The following is a 7,053-nucleotide window of genomic DNA, read 5'->3' on the forward strand; positions in this document are numbered from 1 at the left end:
CATCTCCACAATCAATTTTAGAACCTTTTCTTCTTTCCTTTACTTGTTTTTATTAGCAGTTTATTGGTTTGGGTATTTTTTTGGTATCATGTTTGTCTTTTGTTACTTGAAATTTTGTTACAAAATTTGATAATCTATTTCACAGTCTCGCCCATGTATTTAGATTTTTCTTACCTTTGATTTTATATATAGAAATATATATCAATTGATTTTGCCATCCTTTACCCAAATAAATAGCTCTAGATCCTCCAGTGGTTTACTCTCCCTTTTAAGAAAGAGTTGTATAACCTCTAGTTAGTATTCTCTCTTTTAAGTTTATAATTTCAGTTTCTTTTTTATGATGATAAATGTATTTCATCATTTATTTAGATGTTTAAGCTCTTACAACTAACTTTTTACAAGCTGGTGGTCATTGACAAATTATGCATCCCACAGAACTAGAATCACACATTCCCAGACAGTATAAATATATGGTTGAACTAACATTTGTACACATTTCAGCAATTAAATAATAAAATAAATGATCAAGTATAGAAATATTACGTTACACAGCTCAAAAGGCATATAAAAAGTAGAGTCTGCTCAATTCATTAGCAGAAGCCCTTTTCCGCAAGATGTTGGAAAGGAGGGGGTGGGGAATCACACTTTAAACAAAAAGTTGCTAAACAGCTTCAAATCGATATGGAAAAAGTGAAGCTCATAGATTTTTTTGATTAAGAATTGTTTTAACTATAACACAGCATGTATAGGTTCAAGATATATTTACTGTATTAAAGAGCATATTCTACATGTTCTGCACAAGCCAAAGATAACATTCTACTAAAAATATTTAATAGCCTCCTCCCATTGCCTTCTGTTTTCAGATCCATCCTATTAGGCTGCGCCCAAAGTGCAAACACTGAATTAACTGTAAGGCTTTTCTTCTTTCTCCTCCCCTCCCTCTCCCTCTTCTTTTGGTCTGGGGACACTAAAAAACATGTGCTTCTGTACAATGCAATTTCCCCCTGAAAATGAAGGTTTTCCATAAAAGCACAGTGTGCCATTAAAGACATTACTGCCACTTTCAACATTGGTAACAATCCAAAACAACAACAACAGCAGCAAAGATGGTGCAGACCTAATGAATGTGGGAGATGCAAACAAAAGGTGAACCAGCAAATCACGATGATAGGTCCTACCTTAAACTTTTGAAATGGTGGAAGGAACAAACCACATAAGGCCTAGAGTGTTCATAGTTCCTAGGATATGTTTTTTCTTTTTAGTTCTGTATGATCCTAAAAATACACAAATATTGTACTGAACATTGTGGCACCTAGTCACACCAAGTGTGGCATATGTTGATACGATTCTGGCATGGGAATAGATTCGAAAGATTTAAAACAATCTTGCATGATTTCAGGACAGGTCAATTGGTCCAAATGATAAACACATTTTAAATGGTGAACAGTAAGACTCCTTTGCCAAGTGTCCGGAGAAGTGGATCTTAACCCAAACATGGAGGTTACAAACTGTGTCACACGTGTAGCCTGGTAAACGGCTTCCAATACTCTTACGGAAGCTTCATAGACTTATTCCCCTAGCTAACATGTTGGTAAATGTTCATGATAAATTAGGTCTTGTCTCAAGTTCCACTTGCAAAGCCATGCCATCAGACACCTGTTTATTGAACGCAGCAGTTGTTTCTAGGACCACTGGAGTCTTTGAAGTGCCGCCGCATTTGAGGGCCACACTTCTCCAAACAAAAGTTGGTTGCTATTAAAAGCTCCAAGATGCTTTCATCTTTGAGCGGTACTGCACCTTCATATTCCTTCCACCTTCAATCCATGCTAGGACGACAAACACGGCGCTGCCCCACGTGCTGCCACACGAGAAGCAATGCAACAACCAGGCTCTTCACGAGACTGAATTTTTTACCAGGCGTAACCAGGCATCAACTCTTGGGTGGGAGGGGGGCACATCATCATCAAAAGGTCAATCACGAACCTGCAGGGCTCCTATTTCCACAAGAGCAGGATCACAAGTTGCTTAGCATACTCTGACTATTGTGCTAACTCCATACTTCGTAAGTTCCTCTACAAATTTGTTTGAGGTCGCATTGGTTGGACTGTGTGTAATAAAAAATCTCATGTTCTTGTATGTGACTTGCACAGGAACTGGGAGGTTCATTCAAGCCATGTAAATTTAATTTTTAAAATCACTCAATTGGGCTCTGAAAGACTTTTTTTTAAGTGAATACTGAAATAATGTAAAGAAACAGAAGTCTACTTCAAAATACTCCACTTGAAACTCTCAGTGCTCTGCGTAGGGTGTTCCTGGCAATTGAAAATGAAGTGAACCTCCTAACAAGAAGCAGCCATTCTCCCATCCAGTAACACTGAGGCCATAGAAGGGAAGTGCACTGAGGTCTAGCCCATCCAGGTCAGAACTCTTGAAAATTGCTCTGGGAATGGATTTCAATCCAACACTTCTGTGTCCAGGTTACCAGCACTTAAGGGGGCTTCTTGGAGTAGTAATAGATTTCTGCAATTCACTTGTCTGCATGAAGGCTGGGCTGTGCCTGGCAGTAATCTCCAATGTCCTTCAGAAACTCCATAAATCTTTGACCAAGAACTCCACAGACCTGAGGACAACGTTTTCTCATTGAAGGTTGTGGCCTAATCATAAAGGCGACCCTGAGGTACAGAGCCAGGCAGGGGATGGCGGAGACATCAGGCTCTACCATGCAGTAAGCTGTTTTAATTTCTTCATTTAATCCCATTGGAATAACTAATTAAAAGAATAAATAAGGATTCATGCTTTAAAAATTTTTTTTGATGTGAGGTATGAATTCATTCTGCTGCTTGTGAAAACCCAGCACCATTTATGGAGGAGAATTTTCTTTCCCCATTGACTGGAGTGAGCACCTTCGTTGAAAATCAATTTACCATAGATGTCTGGATCTATTTTTGGACTTTCAACTTGAATCCATTGGTCTATATGTATGTCTATTGTTATAGAGGTACCAAGCTGTTTTAATTATTGTAGCTTTGTTATGAGGAAATTACGAAGTGAGATTGGCAAGTGTGAGTCCTCCTACTTTACCCGTATTCTTCAAGAAGTGCTAGCTATTTCCATAAAAATTTGAGAATTGCCTTTTCCATTTCTGCAAAGATGGTTGTAAAAATTTTCTTGGGGTGTGCTGTGATTCTATAGATGTCTTTGACTGTTATTGACATCAGATCTATATAAGGTCTTTGCGTCTCTGAACATAAAATGACCTTCCATTTATTTAGGTCTTTAAAATTCTTTTAGTGAAGTTTTATAAGTTTCTGTGAACAAGTCTTCCCTTCTTGGTTAAATGTATTTGATCTTTTTAGATACTATGTATCTATACTATAGTATCTAAAAAGATCAAATACATTTAACCATGCTGGAGGAGCTCAGACGTCAACAGATAAAGAGAGTGTACATTGAAAATAAACTTTTCCTTCACAACCATCAGTAGCCCCCTACTGGAACAATATTATCAGATTTTTGTGTATTGTTCCAGAGATGTGGTTGGTGTTGCTATATGTCTGTTCAAAGAAATACATGTGTTCATTTCCCCTGTTAATGCAAACAGTACTTAACCTATATTGTATTTTTCCTCTTAACAATAATCTTATCAATACTTTGATATAGATAATTAAATGTTTCTTTAAATTTTACAGTTGAACAGTATTTCATATTCGTTATGTGAACATGTCATAATTTACTTAGACCCCTTATTTGTGGAGGTTTTGACTTTTCCCCTATTGCTTCTCGCAAATGTGCTGTCTCTGCAATTCATCTTTTAGTCCAATTTATTTCTGCTTCTTATTAGTCAGTGGGGCCCATGGAGGCTTCTCCTGCCAACTTGTGCATGCTTCATATCTTTTAAAAATATGCAAACAGCCTCTCCCCTTTCTGGGATTCAGTGGTATCTAGTGACTGACTCAGGAATGCATGATCATAGCGGGAGGGTTTTTGGAAAATTAACTGAGCAGACTGTCAAGCATAAAACCAATTTGAAAATCCATGGGGACACTCTCTATGGAGACAAGGCCAAGTATACTGCAAGACTCAGTGTACATAGGGCCCTTAGTCAGATTCAGAAAGGCAAGCAACTCCATGTTTTCTGCCAACAAGAGGAACTCACAACACTTCTTCCTGTCCTAGAAACTGAGCTTATGTTTATTAAGAGAAAAATGGATAATGCCAAAGATGTCAAAGTCACACCCTATTGCATCATCAGTTGACGTGACTTTCCATTATTACCTTTCCTAGCATTCATCATCCTCCATTATATTTGCCATTTCTCTTTGCCTGTATTCCCAGTTAGCTGCTAAGCTCTAGTGAGTAGAAGTCAGGGATGTTGGTCTTACAGGGTTCCAGGTACAAATATCTGTCCTTGTGGCTCTTATGAAAACTTTGCAGTGTATTTGTACCTCGAATGACCTTTAGATAAGAACAGAAGACGATTGAGGGGTTTTATAGTACCATCCTTCATCCCTCCCCGCCTTTTCATTCATATTTTTCTGATATGTTCTGAGATTACCTCTAGGTTTAAAATTTATTATATTGAACACATAATGACCCTTCCTTTTTATTCAAAATAATTAAAATTACAAAAAGATAAATGTACACATCATCCATGACATAGAGCAAATGTTAACCCTTTTTTGTCTTTGTTTATAATCTTTCCTTTTTAACAGCTTTAGTGGCATATAATGTATACATCATACAATTCGATAGTTCGATCATATTAAAAGGGTTGTGCAATCATCACCACTATCAATTTTAGAACATTTTCTTCTTGTACTCACTGATATTAGTTCTTTCTTTTCCCCCAACATCCCCTTGCATGACCCTTAGTAATCAGCAATCCAGTTACCTAGCCTGCATTTCATATACAGAAACACTACAATAAAAAACACAACAACAGCCAACAGTGACAAGATAAAACAGAGAAAACCTCCCGTGGACAAAAAGCAGAAAATATTAAAAACGGAAACAAATTTGAAAAGAGTCAAAAGAGATCAAATGATAAGGTGTTACAGTTGAACCTAAGACTGTAACAATTCAATTTCTGATGACTCTATCTGATAGCAAGGAGATTCCCTTGAGCCTCAGAGGATTCACCCGAGGCTTAATTCACATGAGAATCCTGTAAAATGATTTTTTAAATAAATAATTTTATTGCTAGTTCTTATAGCAATCCATACGTCCATTGTGTTAAGTACATTTGTACGTATGTGGCCATCATCATTTCCAAAACATTTACTTTCTATTTGAGCCCTTAGTATCAGCTCAAAATATAAATTATTATTATTTTCATATCTTACACCAACTGCTGTCTTCATTCACCCACTTTTCTGTTGTTCATACCCTCCCCGAGGGGATGTTGTACATCGATCATTGCAATCGGTTCTTCCTCCCCTCACCTTCTCGCTACCCTCATGGTATCGCTATGTCAATATTGTTCCTGAGGAGTTTATCTGTCCTGAATTCTGTGTGTCGAGAGCTCTTATCTGTACAAGTGTACATGCTCCAGTCTAGGAAGATTTGTAAGATAGAATGGGGTCATGCAATTGGACATTCCCTTATAGAAGGGTCACAAGGAGGAGACAAGCCAGTCAGGGTGCAGTATAACACCGATGAAACGTACAACTTTCCTCTAGTTTTTTAATTCTTCCTCCCTCTTCACTATCATAATCCCAATTCTACATTACAAATTGGCTAGACCAGAAGATGTACACTGGTACAGATCAGAGCCCACAACACAGGGAATCCAGGACAGATGAGCCCCTCAGGACCAGTAATGAGCATAGCAATACCAGGAGGGGAAGGGGAAGGTGGGGGAGAAAGAGGGACCCGATCACAATGATCTACATCTAACCACCTCCCTGGGGGACAGACAACAGATAAGCAGGTGGAGATAGACATCAGTCAGTGTAAGAGATGAAAAAAATAATAACAATTTATAAATTACCAGGAGTTTGTGAGGAAGGAAGGGTGGGAGGGATGAGGAGCTGATACCAAGGGCTCAAGTAGAAAGAAAATGTTTTTGAGAATGGTGATGGCAACAAATATACAAATGTGCTTGACACAACGATGGATGGATGGATTGTGATAAGAGCTGTATGAGCCCCCAATAAAATTATTTACAAGAAAAAGAAAAGAAAGGAAAGGGAGAGAGAAAGAGAAAATAAAAAGAACTGGTGTCATGATACTTGCTTGGGGGGAGGGTTCGCATTAAAAAACTAGAGAATGTTATGTGTTTTGTCAGTGCTATACTGCACCCTGGCTTGCTAGTCCCTTCCTTGTGACCCTTCTGTAAGGGGATATCCAATTTTCTACAGATGGGCTTTGGGTCTCCATTCCGACCTGTGCTTGTTCTCATCAATATGGTTGTTTGGTTTGGGTCTCCTGATGCCTGATACCTGATCCTGTCAACACCTTATGATCACGCAGGTTGGTGTGCTTCTTCCATGTGGACTTTGTTGCTTCCCTGCTACATGGCTGCTTGTTTAACTTCAAGCCTTTAAGACCCCAGATGTTATGTCTTCTAATAGACAGGCATCATCAGCTTTCTTCACCACATTAGCTTATGAACACATTTTGTCTTCAATGATCATGTTGGGAAGGTGAGCCTCACAGAATGCCAGGTTATTAGAACAAAGTGTTCTTGCATTGAGGGAGGACTTGAGTAGAGGCTGAAAACTGATTTTGAATTTGCACTGTTAAACATAGCCTTATGCAAATTGGGCATTCACAATTTAAATTCTCTTACTGGTTCCTTCTCTGGAAATAAGACTTATTATTTACAATCCTTGAACCACCCAGGGTGGTGTGCTTCTTCTGTGTGGATATAGTTGACACCCCACTTATATGGCTGCTTATTTTAAGAAGCCGTTCAGACCCCGGACTCTATATTTTCTGGTAGCTGGGCACCATGAAATTTCATCACTACACTTTGCTATAGCTCCCATATCATCAGTGATCTCTTTATGAAACTAAGTATCCAGTGGGGCCATGTCCTAAGAACTAATTGTT

The 7,053-nt window shown here is 38.4% G+C and overlaps 1 pseudogene; it reads right to left on the reverse strand.

Moving 5' to 3' along the window:
- Positions 1-1,660: 1,660 nt before the first annotated feature.
- On the reverse strand, positions 1,661-2,166 carry LOC142434545 (protein tyrosine phosphatase type IVA 1-like; annotated as a pseudogene).
- Between the last annotated feature and the right edge of the window lie 4,887 nt (positions 2,167-7,053).

This window comes from Tenrec ecaudatus, chromosome X, assembly GCF_050624435.1.
Source record: "Tenrec ecaudatus isolate mTenEca1 chromosome X, mTenEca1.hap1, whole genome shotgun sequence".
NCBI lineage: Eukaryota > Metazoa > Chordata > Mammalia > Afrosoricida > Tenrecidae > Tenrec > Tenrec ecaudatus.